Below are 16,272 nucleotides of genomic sequence, written 5' to 3'. Positions count from 1 at the left end.
ACTGTAGGTTTTATGTATTTGAATGTGTCTGGAATATATCTGTCAAGAGCATACAGTTGAAGTCCGAAGTTTACATACACCTTAGCCAAATACAATTAAACTCAGTTTTTCACAATTCCTGACATTTAATCCTTGTAAAAATGACCTTTCTTAGGTCAGTTAGGATCACCACTTTATTTTAAGAATGTGAAATGTCAGAATAATAGTAGAGGGAATGATTTATTTCAGCTTTTATTTCTTTCATCACATTCCTAGTGGGTCAGAAGTTACCATACACTCAATTAGTATTTGGTAGCATTACCTTTGAATTGTTTAACTTGGGTCAAACGTTTTGGGTAGCCTTCCACAAGCTTCCCACAATAAGTTGGGTGAATTTTGGCCCATTCCTCCTGACAGAGCTGGTGTAACTGAGTCAGGTTTGTAGGCCTCCTTGCTCGCACACGCTTTTTCAGTTCTGCCCACACATTTTCTATAGGATTGAGGTCAGGGCTTTGTGATGGCCACTCCAATACCTTGACTTTGTTGTCCTTAAGCCATTTTGCCACAACTTTGGAAGTATGCTTGGGGTCATTGTCCATTTGGAAGACCCATTTGCGATCAAGCTTTAACTTCCTGACTGATGTCTTGAGATGTTGCTTCAATATATCCACATAATTTTCATGCCTCATGAAGCCATCTATTTTGTGAAGTGCACCAGTCCCTCCTGCAGCAAAACACCTCCACAACATGTTGCTGCCACCCCCGTGCTTCACAGTTGGGGTGGTGCTCTTCAGCTTGCAAGCCTCCCCCTTTTTCCTCAAACATAACGATGGTCATTATGGCCAAACAGTTCTATTGTTGTTTCATCAGACCAGAGGACATTTCTCCAAAAAGTACGATTTCTGTCCCCATGTGCAGTTGCAAACTGTAGTCTGGCTTTTTTATGGCGGTTTTGGAGCAGTGGCTTCTTCCTTGCTGAGTGGCCTTTCAGGTTATGTCGATATAGGACTCGTTTTACTGTGGATATAGATACTTTTGTACCTGTTTCCTCCAGCATCTTCACAAGGTCCTTTGCTTTTGTTCTGGAATCGATTTGCACTTTTCGCACCAAAGTAAGTTAATCTCTAGGAGACAGAATGCGTCTCCTTCCTGAGCAGTATGACAGCTGCGTGGTCCCATGGTACTTATACTTGCATACTATTGTTTGTACAGATGAATGTAGTACCTTCAGGCGTTTGGAAATTGCTCCCAAGGATGAACCAGACTTGTGGAGGTCTACAATTTGTTTTCTGAGGTCTTGGCTGGTTTCTTTCGATTTTCCCATGATGTCAAGCAAAGATGCACTGAGTTTGAAAGTAGGCCTTGAAATACATCCACAGGTGCACCTCCAATTGACTCAAATTATGTCAATTAGCCTATCAGAAGCTTCTAAAGCCATGATATTTTCTGGAATTTTCCAAGCTGTTTAAAGGCACAATCAACTTAGTGTATGTAAACTTCTGACCCACTGGAATTGTGATACAGTGAGTTATAAGTGAAATAATCTGTCTGTAAACAATTGTTAGAAAAATTACTTGTGTCATGCACAAAGTAGTCCTAACCTAACCGAATCAATTATTTGTCACATTCGCCGAATACAAGTGTAGACTTTACCGTGAAATGCTTACTTACAAGCCCTTAACCAACAGTGCAGTTCAAGAAGAGTTAAGGAAATATTTACCAAGTAGACTAAAATAAAAAGTAATAAAAAAAAGTAACACAATAATAACAATAACGAGGTTATATATAGGGGGCACCGGTACCGAGTCAGTGTGAGGGGGTACAGGCTAGTTGAGGTAATTAGTACATGTATTGAGTAGCAGAAGTGAGTAGCAGAAGTGTACAAGTGTACAAAAGGGAGGGGGGTCAATGTAAATAGTCCGGTGGCGATTTTATTAATTGTTCAGCAGTCTTATGGCTTGGGGGTAGAAGCTGTTGAGGAGCCTTTCGGTCCTAGACTTGGCGCTCCGGTACCGTAGCAGAGAAAACAGGCTATAACTTGGGTGACTGTTGGTCCACGCATGCTTTGAGTACACGTCCTGGTAATCCGTCTGGCCCAGCGGATTTGTGAATGTTGACCTGTTTATAGGTTTTGTTCACATTGGCTACCGAGAGCGTTATCACACAGTCATCCAGAACAGCTGGTGCTCTCGTGCATGCGTCAGTGTTTCTTGCCTTGAAGTGAGCATAAAAGGCATTTAGCTTGTCTGGTAGGCTTGCGTCACTGGGAAGCTCGCATCTTGGTTTCCCTTTGTCATCCGTAATAGTATTCAAGCCCTGCCACATCCAACGAGCGTCAGAGCCGGTGTAGTAGGATTCAATCTTAATCCTGTATTGACACATTGCTTGTTTGATGGTTCGTCTGAAGGCATAGCGGGATTTCTTATAAGCATCCGGATTAGTCTCCTGCTCCTTGAAAGCAGCAGCTCTAGCCTTTAGCCCGATGCGGATGTTGCCTGTAATCCATGGCTTCTGGTTGGGATATGTACGTACAGTCACTGTGGGGACGATGTCGTCGATGCATTTATTGATGAAGCTGATGACTGAGGTGGTGTTCTTCTCAATGCCATTGGATGAATCCCGGAACATATTCCAGTCTGTGCTAGCAAAACAGTCCTGTAGTGTAGCAGCCGCGTCATCTAACCACTTCCAAGTCACTGGTACTTCCTGCTTTAGTTTTTGCTTGTAAGCAGAAATCAGGAGGATAGAATTATGGTCAGATTTGCCAAATGGAGGGCGGGGGAGAGCTTTGTATGCATCTCTGTGTGTGGAGTAAAGGTGGTCTAGGATTTTTTTTTTCTCTGGTTGCACATGTGACATGCTGGTAAATATTTGGTAAACTGATTTAAGTTTGCCTGCATTATAGTCCCCAGCCACTAGGAGCGCCGCTTCTGGGTGAGCATTTTCTTCTTTGCTTATGGCCTTATAGAGTTGGTTGAGAGCGGTCTTAGTGCCAGCTTCGTTCTGTGGTGGTAAATAGATGGCTACGAATAATATAGATGAGAACTCTCTTGGTAGATAGTGTGGTCTACTGCTTATAAGGTGCTCTACCTCAGGCGAACAATACCTCGAGACTTCTTTAATATTAGACATCACGCACCAGCTGTTATTGACAAATAGACATACCACCCACCCCTCGTCTTACCAGAGGTAGTCTCTGTTCTGCCAGTGCATGGAAAATCCCACTAGCTCTATATCGTTCGTATCGTTGTTCAGCCAAGTCTCGGTGAAACATAAGATGTTACAGTTTTTGATGTCCTGTTGGTAGGATAATCTTAATCGTAGGTCATCAATTTTATTTTCCAATGATTGCACGTTAGCAAAAAGAACAATGTCAATGGCAGTTTACTCGCTCGCCTACGGATTCTCAGAAGGCTGCCCGATCTGCGACCCCTTTTCCTGTGTCTTTTCTTCACGCAAAAGGCATGGATCTGGGCCTGTTCCAGCGAAAGCAGGATATCCTTCTCGTCTGACTCGTTAAAGGAAAAAGTTTTTTCCAGTCCGCGGTGAGTAATCGCTGTTCTGATACCCAGAAGTTGTTTTTGGTCATAAGAGACGGTAGCAGCAACATTATATACATAATAAGTAAAAAAATACCCAAAAAGCAAAAAAAAAGAACAAAATAGCACAATTGGTTGGGAGAATGTAAAACGTCAGCCATGTTCTTCGGCGCCATCTTCCAAGACTGTGCAGAATTTTCTATGAGTTTGTCAATTCGACTCAGTTCTCTATTCTCTTCTCTTAGAGTGCCAGTCTAAGAGAAGTAGCCTGGTCCCAGATCTGTTTGTGCTATCATGTCAACTCCTTGTCACCCATTGGCAATGGAATTGGCAAGAGCAAAAACAGATCTGGGACCAGGCTAGGCTATTTCTCTTCCCTCCCCTTCTCTCTTCTGGTGAAGAAGACTGAAATAGCACACAGGACCTCTTGCCTACAGGTGCCCAGAGGTACTGGGTTTGCGAGTCCCTCTGTTTCACTCTGCTAATTCAATAATGAGATGCAAATGTCATTTATCAATGATTAACGGACGTGCCTGTTCGCTGGTTGATGCTCAGAGCAAATGCTCTTTATCAAAAGGGCACCAGTGGGAGCTTCAAGAAAAAGGCATGCTTTTTTTAATTCCACATGGTAATGTATTCCGGGTCTCTTGCCGATATATCATCATGTACTGTATCATCAGATGTGGTTATAATGTTGTTTTATTGTGAATTTATGCAAATCCAATGACTGCTCGGAGTCTTACAGTGTTGGCGGGAAGAATTCCCAATATCATGGTAACTTCCAGATATTGGTTTTAATTGAATGATTAAGCCCTGTAGTATATTCTACATCTCCCACCTCCTACTGTATCTGCAGAGGAATAACTCCAGTGGTATTTAGCAGTGTGTGTGCGCTCCCCTGTGTGCTGTGTTGACAGGATGGTAACGTTTCACCATGGCGACCAGTCTCTTGTCACCAAGCTTGTCATTCTAGCCAGCGTTGGTGACAGTCAGGGACTCATTTGGACAGGTTCCCATGGTGATAACAAAGACACGAACACACATGTGCACCTACATCAACATTCCAAGCTGTACAGTAAGGTGAGAAGTACCGGTGAGTGAAAAGGGAACACACACACACACCTGCCTACCTATCTGACTCAGCAGTTGCAGGGATGTTGGGATTAAACGGCCTATTAATAGTGTCAGGGACAAGAGAACAGCATTTGGCAGCAGATCCATAATGCATCACCTATGTGGCTATGTAACCTCTTCATACTACAACAGGATGTCAACACATAACCTCATCCAGAGGCCCTGTTGGTACTTACTCCTAGCAGCATACAGGTCCTCTGTGGTTATGAGAGGAGAGGACTTAATAAGCATTGTTCTTACTACCATGGCTACCTGATCATCCACAGCCTCCATTTGATTCATAGAACACTCTCTTCTCCACTGTAACTCATGACCAGGTCGTTGCTGCAACTTGGGTAAAATAAGGGTTAAATGTACCAGGTTATGATATATTTGACCATGTCATAGAACAGGGGTGTGAAACTCATTCCACAGAAGGCTGAGTGTCTGTGGTTTTTTTTGGTTTAAGACCTAGACAATCAGATGAGGGGAGTTCCTTACTAATTAGTGACCTTAATTCTTCAATCAAGTACAAGGGTGGAGGGAAAATCCACAGACACTCGGCCCTCCGTGGAATGAGTTTGACACGTGGGTCATATAGGGTTAAGTAATAGCAATGTTAACGACAGTCTAATGTCACTGCACTCAACCAGGTTTGGAAAATTCATAATAACAAGCATCCTTTCACTGATCTGAATGTGAATCTGCATGAGTTAAAAGACTTGGTTAAACGAATGTAGTGGAAAAATAGCTGGGGCAAGATACCAAAACCATGCAGGTGGCAGTGGTTCTTAGATACTTATCTCTTGGTGATTTATGGATCCAAGAGGCTCTCCACCATGACAGGGCTGTGGAGGAGAAACCTGAGGAATCCACAATTAGCAACACTTCTCCAAGCCAGAGATGAGATGCGCACATAACTTGTACAATTCACATTCCTGGCGGTGCTCCTGTGGATCCAAAACCGTCCGATACCCATGCTTCAGAGCATTCGTGACCGGCGCGAGGAGTTTCACGTCTCTGGTGCTGATAGAATTCCATGAGAATGGCCATGTCGAGATGCCTGGGTCACATTCACTACCTCCTCACTCTAACAAGACAGGGGAGGATGGCATTCATTGACATCCGGGATCATGAAGGGACAGAAAGCATCCATCCCTTCTTTGTGCCTTTCCCTGTAATAGTTCATTAGGTTGCCAAGGGCCTGGCATTCAGGGGCCTATGAAAAATGTTCCATAAGGGAAGTCGTCAATATAGGCTCCTGTGGGGCACATCATGGTAGTAGCATTGATAGCCAGTGATAATACTGGATGATAAACAGGAAGATGATTCATCTTGAGACTTTTTCTAGTCCAGAAACTCAAGTAGAAGTTCCATATGTAACTGGTATACGTGTCTAATCAGAGATTAATGAGAAAGTGCGTACGCATCCCATAGTGGCTTACGCTAGTACTGTATCAGTGATCTCATCTGGTCTAATCCCCATCTGCTAATCCAGCCAGGTTTTAGCAGGGTTCTAGGAAAGACATACGGGCAGCGGACTGGAACAGGCTAACAGGCTAACGCTAACGCTACGCTAACTTGGCCCCTCCGGATTGTGGGACAGGGAGCCCCCATGAGCTGTTCATGCTGACCAGGCCTGCCTGCTGGGTGCGTGGGCCAGGTTGATCATGTGCACCACGATCCTGATCATCTCGACCCTGTCAGTCATTCTGCGCAGGCGATTCAACAACCGAGTCAAACCGTGAGTACATCCAAGCCTAACCACCGATACACGATTCATCCCTTTACATTCCCTGCTGGCGTAGAGAAAGTCAACTGGTCTAGGCGGAGAGCTCCAATCCCTATCATGCTCTGGTTGGGGGCTCTAAGTTTGATGTCTGAGGGCTCTAGTCTTGTTTGATGGCTTTATTCTTGTGTGGGATTTGCAATGAGAAAGAGTCAGTTTTTCCAGCACTTGGGCTCTTCAGTTCGAATCATTTATTAGAATCATTTGTCATCTCCACTCTCTATCTCTATTATGTGTGATGACTATAATGTCAGTACGGTGTACACCAGATGTATTTGTTCTAGTTCCCCCAGCCTTAAGGCCCTCCCTGTCCTTGAATGTCATCTCACTGTGACTGTCAGAGTCTGGGAAAAGAGGCAATTAAGTGGTGTGAAAAACACCAGGGGTCGAGGGTTGAATTGATTCAAGGTGATTTTGTGCTGCGAAGCTGGCGTCGTTAGTGTGAAGTGTGCTCAGTTAGTTCCCTGCTGAATGTTATGTTGAAGGACAGCTCTTGGAACAACCATTCTGGGAAAAACCAGAGGTTTCTAGTAAATATTAATTGTTAACGCCATGGTGGCCATAAAACTCAAGATCATGGGGAGGAAATCAATTGTGGTACTACAGCATGATATCTAAATAACAGATGATCTCTTCGTGCAAAGCTGAGAGAGGAAGGAAAGCTCAGTATGTGAGGTTATTTTGTTTTGAGGAATGTGAAAACACCACTATGATGGATGGATTGTTTATAGAGGCTTGGGTGTGGTGGTTTGGATGTCAAGCTAATGCCAAATACCAGCCTGTACCCGGTGTGCCAGCCTCCCAGTCAACTCTGAACTCAAAGCAAGTTGGGCTATAAGATTGTTTACAAAAAGAACGACCCAAGCTTCCATCGCCTCACGTGTTGTTTTGTACCATTATGACTCATGGATTACTGTCAAGCCATTAAAATCCAACCTTAAAGCGCTTGTCAAGATAATCTTTGAGATAATCTTTCTCTGCTCACATTTGTCTAACTCTGCGAAACAAGACAACAGGCTGGGATCGGGTTGAAAAGTTTGAGTTGAAAAGTTGAGGGTAGACATTATGGCGTTATTAGAGTTGAAGCCAGTTTGCCAGGGAGGAGATGGGACAGCCTGTTCTTTCGCCATAAGATTCACAACCAATGTGAGCGTTCTATTGTGTGATCAATTTGACTGGGTGGGACAGTGCTACTGTAGTGTTTCACCATCAGCTCTGACAGTCATAGTCTTAGATTGGCCTGATACACTATTGGGTAACACTTTATTTGAATAGGCCATCTGTAGATGCTCTACAGACTATTTGCAGACTATCAGTAACATTTGAAATAACTATCTACTAACCCTAGCCCTAGACCTAGCCCTAACCTTAACCCTTATCTAGGCTCCGTGATTGGGAGTCCCATAGGGCAGCGCACAATTGGCCCAGCGTTGTCCGGGGCAGGCCGTCATTGTAAATAAGAATTTGTTCTTAACTGACTTGCCGAGTTAAATAAAGGTTAAATAAAAAAAATCAACAAATGAAGTTATTCTAACCCTAAACTTAACCTTTACGCTGACCCTAGCCCTAACCCTTACCTAAACCGTAACCTTAGCAAGCGGTTGCTTATCAACAGATAAGTATGATCATCTGTAGAACATCTACACATGGACTATCCAGACTATCCAAATAAAGCGTGACACACTACTGTCCTCGGAGAGCCTTGTTGCTGGAGAGGTGAGTAGAGAGAGAGGCCACTGAGGACATTCTCCTGACAGTCCTTCCCACAAGCACGTACTAACACAGGCAACATTACAGACGCTCCTCAGCCACCCACAGTATTACTCTCACACAACCAGTCCAAAGAAATAACACACTTTTAGTAACAGCAATTTATATATGATGACCAGATACACTTGATTTAAAAAATCAAAATAAAATGACGATCTACCAAAAATGCAAAAGGCCTCCTGAAAGGACGGGGGCTGGGATTCAAAAGAAATGAAATGTAATAAAATAAAAATGTAGTGAAATGTGTTGTTTTACAGGGTCAGCCGTAGTAGTATGACACCCCTGGAGCAAAATTGGGTTAAGTGTCTTGCTCAAGGGCACATCAACAGATTTGACACCTTATGGGCTCAGGTACTTGAACCAGCAACCTTTCAGTTACAGGCCCAACACTCTAACCGCTAGGCAACCTTCCGACCTGCCACCCAGTTTACTATGTAAGAGCATGAGCATTCCCTATCAGCTCAGCACATGGAGATGCCACAGGGCTGGGCGTGGCAGGAGTGGGTTGAGTATATTCAAACATCTCCCGTGGGACTGAGACCCTGTTTACCCCTGGAGCTGATTAACACTCTCTCTATGAACCTCTGACGATCTCTGGAGGCTTGTTCTAAATCACGTAAAACACACACGCGCGCACACATACACAGGCATTACAAGCACAAACAGACTGCTTGACAGATCTGCTCGGGTAGTAATTCTCTCCTCTGTATATTGAACACTGACTACATTACAAGCGCCAAACATTTTCTATGCAGATTGTGGAACACTCCTACCAACCAACCTGGAAACAGTGACACATCACTTTGCATTGAACCAAACTGACTGTGCAGGCCCTTGTGCTTGAGCAGCTGAAAGGAGAATCCCCCTCAAAAACCAACAAAGCAACCAAAAATCATGTCCTCAGAGTAATCTGTCTCTCTCTTTCCGGCAGGAATTCACCGAGTCACTGAGGTAATGGTGACAGCCAATGCCAAAAAGGCGAGCAGTCACCATACTTACACTTAGAAATCGCAGAGGTATTCAGCTGTGGGAGTTTATCTGTCACACTCTCCTCTCACCTGCTGTCCATCCACCTCCCCACCCCTGCTTTCCTCTTCTCTCCTCCTTCCATTCATCCTTTCAGCCATCCAGACGAGCTGGGGGAGAAAGAGATGGCGTACGTGCAGAGAGAACTGCAGCCCGTGGAGAAGTGAGGCTCCCCGCGCTGTCAGGCATCAGTTCCAGGTACATTACTCCAGTAAAGTTGGATGTACTCCAGACCGACATAGCCTTCTAAAACACACGCCTGTCGTCCTCTTCGGCCTCTAACGGAGTTCACCTGCAATTTGTGGGGTAAACAATACAGTTTGTTGTGTCTGTAGTAAAGTTGTAGTTCAATTGATGCTGTGGGAAAGCATACCTAAAACAAAGACCATGCAGCAGAGTAGACATACTGTACAGCACCAGTCAAAACTTTGGACACACCTACTCATTCCAGGGTTTTTCTTTATTTTTACTATTTTCTACATTGTATAATAATAGTGAAGACATCCAAACTATGAAATAACACATATTGAATCATGTAGTAACTAAAAAAAAAATCAACAAATCAAAATAGATTTTTGATTTTAGATTTTTCAAAGTAGCCTTTGCCATTATGACAGCTTTGCACACTCTTGGCATTCTCTTAACTAGCATCACCTGGAATGCTTTTCTAACAGTCTTGAAGGAGTTCCCACATATGCTGAGCACTTGTTGGCTACTTTACCTTCACTCTGCAGTCCAACTCATCCCAAACCATCTCAATTGGGTTGAGGTTGGGTGTTTGTGGAGACCAGATCATCTGATGCAACACTCCATCACTCTCCTTCTTGGTCAAATAGCCCTTACACAGCCTGGAGGTGTGTTGGGTCATTGTCCAGTTGAAAAACAAATGATAGTCCCACTAAGCCCCAACCAGATGGGATGGCGTATCACTGCAGAATGCTGTGGTAGCCATGCTGGTTAAGTGTGCCTTGAATTTGCATATAAATATCAGAAAGTGTAACCAGCTAAGCACCCCCACAACATCACACCTCCTCCTCCATGCTTCACGGTGGGAACTACATATGCGGAGATCATCCGTTCAGCTAAACTGCGTCTGACAAAGATCTCAAATTTGGACGTGTTTCTTGGACCAAGGAAGTCTCTTCTTCTTATTGGTGTCCTTTAGTAGTGGTTTCTTTCCTTTAGTAGTGGTTTCTTTGCAGCAATTCGACCATGAAGACCTGATTCACACAGTCTCCTCTGAACAGTTTATGTTGAGATGTGTCTGTTATTTGGGCTGCAATTTCTGAGGTTGGTAACTCTAATGAACTTATCCTCTGCAGCAGAGGTAACTCTGGGTCTTCCTTTCCTGTGGCGGTCATCATGAGAGCCAGTTTCATCATAGCGCTTGATGGTTTTTGCGACTGCACTTGAAAAAACTTTTAAGTTCTTCAATTTTTCTGCATTGACTGACCTTCATGTCTTCAAGTAATGATGGACTGTCATTTCTCTTTGCTTATTTGAGCTGTTCTTGCCATAATATGGACTTGGTCTTTTACCAAATAGGGTTATCTTCTGTATACCACCCCTACTTTGTTACTACACAACTGATTGGCTTAAATGCATTAAGAAGGAAAGAAATTCCACAAATGAACTTTTAACAAGGCACACCTGTTAAATGAAATGCATTCCAGGTGACTACCTCATGAAGCTGGTTGAGAGAATGCCAAGAGTGTGCAAAGCTGTCATCAAGACAAAGGGTGGCTACTTTGAAGAATCTCAAATATAAAATAAATTTTGATTTCTTTAACACTTTTTTGGTTACTACATGATTCCATATGTGTTATTTCATAGTTTTGATGTTTTTGCTATTGAGTGGGTGTTTCCAGACTTTTGACTGGTACTGTAAATAAGAGGTCAAGCTGTATAGATATGGTTAAACTGACAAGTTTATCACATATCACTAGTTGCTCCAACATGTGGAGAAAGAGCGTGAGAGAGACACAGGCTTGTTATGGGAACGGGTTCAGGGAAAAGTATAAGACCTGCTCCCTCTGGTTTCAATCCATTAAATTAGTCAAATTAGAATCTGGAACCGCTCTTCCCCAAATGCATGTGGCTGGCTCGTCTTTGTGTTTCCATGGTAATACCAGCGAAGCTTCCTGGATGGTAAGCATCAATAACCACCCAATCAGAGTTTAGGCTTAGTGCTAGTGAGGTGCCGCAGGCTCCGGGGCCCGCATCCACAAAGAGTCTGTGTAGGAGTGCTGCTAAAGGATCCATGTTGCCCTTTAGATCATAATGCGTATGATTATACGGACAGGAGGGACCCTACTCTGAAACACTTTTTAAATACGGGCCCTGGATTACTACACAGAGACTTGGTATGACTGTAGTAGTGTATACTTTAAACAAGTGTCCAGGAGTCGAGCCAAAAGCATTTTAGTCCCAGGTGGCAGTGCATCGGGCTAGCTAGGCACGCTAAACTCTCATGGCTAACACATGTGTTTTACAGTACAGAGTGTACCTATACAAGACACTCTACTGGTTTAAACTTCCTGGTTGAAATTCCTCCTTTCAGATCCTCAGGCAGCAGCAACCAGTGGTGACCAGGCAGTATGGAAAGAAAAGGAACAGGTGAGAGACCAATTATTCTATTCTAGTCTTGTCTGATTTCTCTATATTATTCATCCATATAACCCCACTAATAGCTACAGTTTGTAATAATTACGATTCAGCGGCAGTGCTAGGACAGTAAATCCTTAAATCTGTCTTCACATCAATAACGGTTCTTTCTTTTGTCAGATCGTTTATAATGCAGAGAGAAATACAGAGATCATCTTTCCCATAGATCAACGCCCTCTCTGTTACATGGCCAGTCCAACTACACAGCTAATTGAGGTTCAAGTTGCTTTTCAGATATTTGAAATTGACTAAGTCAGAGATGGTTTAGCCTTACAGGATCGTGACTAGGGGCAGGGTGTACTGAATGGCAATGAAAGAGCCTTGCCCTAACCAGAGGAACTCGACTCTAGCACACAGGGCAGAGTATCAATGTCTCGACTCAAGTTGCAGATACAGAAACAGTGTCAGTCACCTGAGACCAATAAGAGGGGGTGGTCTGGCCAGAAACACCCTGCTCTGTTTGGGCCAATTCCAAACACCAGTGGACTGGGACTGTCTGGGAGTCAGAAGGGAGAGAGAGGACGCTTCTTCAGCATGCCTGGAGCGGAGGATAGTGCTCGCCTGCCAGGGCACTGGAGAGACGTGAGGGAGTGGAGCATAGAGAAGAGACAGAGACACAGAGTAAGAAAGATCTCACCTGAAACTCTCTTTATCCATCTCTCACCTGCACACTCTCTCTGTGTTTTGTCATCTCAGGCAAACTACCAACACTAAATTGTTGTGTGTGTCTGCTACGACCTGGGGGGATCCACAAAGGTGAACCCTCTAAGGGTTACGACTATAGCTTGGAAGGGTTTTACTCTTATGCCACCTTTACTGATGCTGTTGATCAGGCCCCGTACTGTATGCACTGCTATGTAGTTTTTTAATTTACATAGATGGAGTGTGTGTATGTGACTGTGTGATGAGGCAACTTAGAAATGTCAATTCATCAAGACTTGAGACTTCTGGGTCACAAGAACCAAGGGTACACAGTTCCTGGGGAGAGATCCAGCATGCTGCTAAATGTTTTATGCAAATGCGAGGCGGAAAACTGCTCCCTTTGCAAAACTAGGTTTAGTGTGAGAAAATGTGGCATAAAGAGATTCTGCTTTGCAACAACGTCTCGCTCTCTTTGAATGATTAATGTCCTTGCGTGTCAACTGCTTATCATCCCCTTGTCTGTCTGATCTCTCTTTTTCCTCTCTACCTCTCTCTCTTTCACAGATGTGGGTCCAGGATGTAGAAAATGTCCTCAGTTCAATGGCTAGGCAACTGGTGAGTCGATCCAAGTCTCTACTCTAGCGGACATCTGTGTTGTTTGAAGTTGAATTCTGGAACGTGTTTCAAGGGACAACTTCGTCTTTGGCCATTCCCTGTGCAGGAATATTTACACAGTGATTTATCCTGTCAGCTGATAAAGACTTTGAACCATGCGGTAAAGGAGATACATCTACAGCCTGAAAACTACATACTCAATAGACAAAATGGTTACAGTTTGTAATAGTATCCGAAAATGTGTTTTGCAGGATGGTCTCGTAGCTTTTAACCTGTGTCACACCATTGTTGCAGTAGCATTAGTAGGTTCGCTAGTCAGCAGCTAACTTACAAACTAACTGCCTCTCTCTTTCCCCTCCCAGTGTGCTTCCCTGGATAAATATCCTCACCACGAGCCTGGGGATGGCTCAAACCACTTCTCCCCTTCCTTCCAAGACTGGTTTCCCTCCCGTCATCCCGCCCTCACTTACAGACAGTTGTAGGTCGTCTGCACCCACAGACTGAAGAGCTAAGCCATGGACCAGCCATGGACCACATTGCTCAGCAGCTAAAATGGACAATAGCAGCATGAAGCCTTCCTCATTGATTGATTTGAAATGTTTATTGGTGTGAATCATCTAGAAACCACCACAGGTAGTGCTGCCACAGAGGAGGAGTCAAAGATCTTCAGTTATATACCAGAGACACCAAAGCTCATGAAAATACATTTCTAACCTTGCCCGACTCTCCCCATTTTAGGGTATGCATTGAAAGCAAAGAGGAACAAAGGTGATGCAACCATTCCAAAGCATGATGTCTACTCCTCTATGATAAGTTGCTGTTTGACATTCTGGAGAGGTGTAATCATATAAAGACACAGATGTCCTCCAAGAGTCACACGCTAATAAAGGATGATGGAAAGTCAAACAGAGACCAGAGTTTACAGTCTGACCTTCTCTGGTCCAAGAGGCTGGAGACCACACCACCCTCCCCTCAATTAAATAAACAAGTGATTTGTCTGAGCTACTCTCTGTTGTATCTTTGTCTGAAAATGTTGGTAGAGTTCGAAATCTGGCAGTGGAAACAGAACACACAACATATCAGTAGGTGCACCTGCAGACCACTTGACTAAGTATCCATTTGATAGGTTATTGATTCTATTGGAGGCTCTGTGGCTTAGGAGGGAAATGGGACTGTGTGGTTGGTAGTTGAATGATTTCTTGGAAGCAGATATGATTTGGTGTCTATATATAGGGTCTCAACAGACGGAGCAGTGCAACCTGTACTGTGTCAGCTGACTTCCTGGTCCCTAGTCTCCTCGGCCCCCAAATGAGATCGAAGACGCCATGCTTCCTGGCTGATTAAATAAATGATTGAATCCTTGTTGTTGCTGTTGATTTTCTCCTGTTGTCCTGGGGATTTCGTTGGCTTGTTTGTTTTCGTACGTCAGGGGCACAAAGGGAAAGCAAGTTTTTTTTACGAAAAAGTAAAAAATGCATTGCCATAAAGGGAATTGGGCGGCATTGGATCCATTCTGTTAAAGGGACATTTTCACAATCATCTCCAGTAAGTCGGACCCCAGTAAGACTAGCTGTCACCATTGGCGTCGGCTAATGGGGATTGTAATAAATAAAAAATCTAAGCACCACCCCAACATTAACATATGTGAAACTGACTGGCATCTATGTTTTGTAGTAAAGAAGATGGCGGAAAGTAAGTGTTTCCAATGACATCATCAACCAATTAGTAGACAATTACTAGGCAGTTATTAGGTAATGCCTACTCATAATTGGTTAAAATCACACTAGCTTCTGTCCTCCTCTGGGTACATTGACTTCAACACAAAACCTAGGAGGCTCATGGTTCTCACCCCCTTCCATAGACTTACACAGTAATTATGACAACGTCCGGAGTACATCCCAAAACTTATCAGAGCTCTTGCAGCATGAAGTGATGTTGTCCACCCAATCAATGGATCAGGGAATGAATCTAGTACTGAAAGCATAAGCTACAGCTAGCTAGCACTGCAGTGCATAAAATGTGGTGAGTAGTTCACTCAAAGAGAGAGAAAGACAATAGTTGAACAAATTACTTTCTTTCTAAATTAAGGAGAAGCTAGAGAGAGAGAGATCGCTATATTTGGTTGTATTTTTTTATTTTCACTGAGCTAGCAAATGCAGCTAGCTAGTTTAGACTACTCAAACATCCGGGTAAAAGAGAGAGGGATGCTATGTTAGCTAGCTGGCTGTGGCTATCCAACACTGGAACTCTTCCAAGTCAAGGAAACTTTTGGTTTTATTAATGTATTACTGCTAAACTGCTTTCTGACTGTACACTGTACTGCATGATTGTAGCGGGTTTACTAACCCGTTAGTTTTAGTAGTTCTAGTTGACTATGACATGACAACGATGTAGGCTATATGTAGCAGTTAGGGTCCTGATATGAAGGTTCGGCTTTGACGTTTTTTTTCCGCCTGGTCACAGACAGTTGATGTGTTGTGCACTGAAGTCCACAAGAGAAGGGAAAATGTGAGAGGAGGAGAGCGCATAGATAGATAGCTGCAAAAAAGAATTATATATACAACGAGCAAAGTGATCATGCTGTTTTTATGTGGCTGCTATGAAAGTGAACTGTGTTAGATTGTGATCTGGGGTGTATTCATTCCGCCGATTCTGTTGAAAAACGTTTCTTAAACAGAAGCAAACGGAACGAAACGGGGATAAACATACCTGAATTTGTCCAATGGAAACTCTCATTTGCAACTGTTGGACTAATGATTACACCCTAGATCAGGTAGATGCAGGCAAGAGTGTGCAAGGCGGTACTGAATGTGTCACTGTCTGTCACCTTGATTACTCAAAATTCTCTCAAACTGTGCATCTACGTTTTAAACTTGTTGTAGCAACCTCATGATGGGTACAGGGAAAATTAGAGTATCACGTAGTACTGACTGGACCAACTACCAACTCCCAACCGTACATGGCACAATGTCAGCCGCACCCAGCAGAAAATAATGTGGATAATATGTACACCGTGCATCTCCCGCCCGCCTGCCAAGCGCACACTCTCAATCCGCTTCTGTAATCAAGAGGATGCAGGACAAGCCTATCAGGCGGAGAGGGGCGATAGCACTGGATGGCGCGTATCTCTATCTC

General features: G+C 43.7%; 1 long non-coding RNA gene across 3 annotated transcripts; it reads left to right on the top strand.

Moving 5' to 3' along the window:
- Positions 1 to 6,128: 6,128 nt before the first annotated feature.
- Positions 6,129 to 14,499, top strand: LOC115208637 (uncharacterized). Of its 3 annotated transcripts, XR_003881210.1 has the most exons (6): positions 6,134 to 6,375; positions 9,314 to 9,414; positions 11,777 to 11,832; positions 12,001 to 12,501; positions 13,087 to 13,137; positions 13,500 to 14,499. It is a non-coding gene; the product is annotated as an uncharacterized LOC115208637 (long non-coding RNA). The 3 variants fall into 3 exon arrangements; XR_003881211.1 differs by having other exon boundaries at positions 6,129 to 6,375; positions 9,314 to 9,522; positions 11,777 to 12,501; XR_003881209.1 differs by having other exon boundaries at positions 6,131 to 6,375; positions 11,777 to 12,501.
- Positions 14,500 to 16,272: the final 1,773 nt, after the last annotated feature.

The sequence above is a fragment of the Salmo trutta genome, chromosome 14 (assembly GCF_901001165.1).
Source record: "Salmo trutta chromosome 14, fSalTru1.1, whole genome shotgun sequence".
Classification (NCBI taxonomy): domain Eukaryota; kingdom Metazoa; phylum Chordata; class Actinopteri; order Salmoniformes; family Salmonidae; genus Salmo; species Salmo trutta.
Note: the sequence above shows the minus strand (reverse complement) of the source record. Positions and strands in the feature narration are given on the sequence as shown.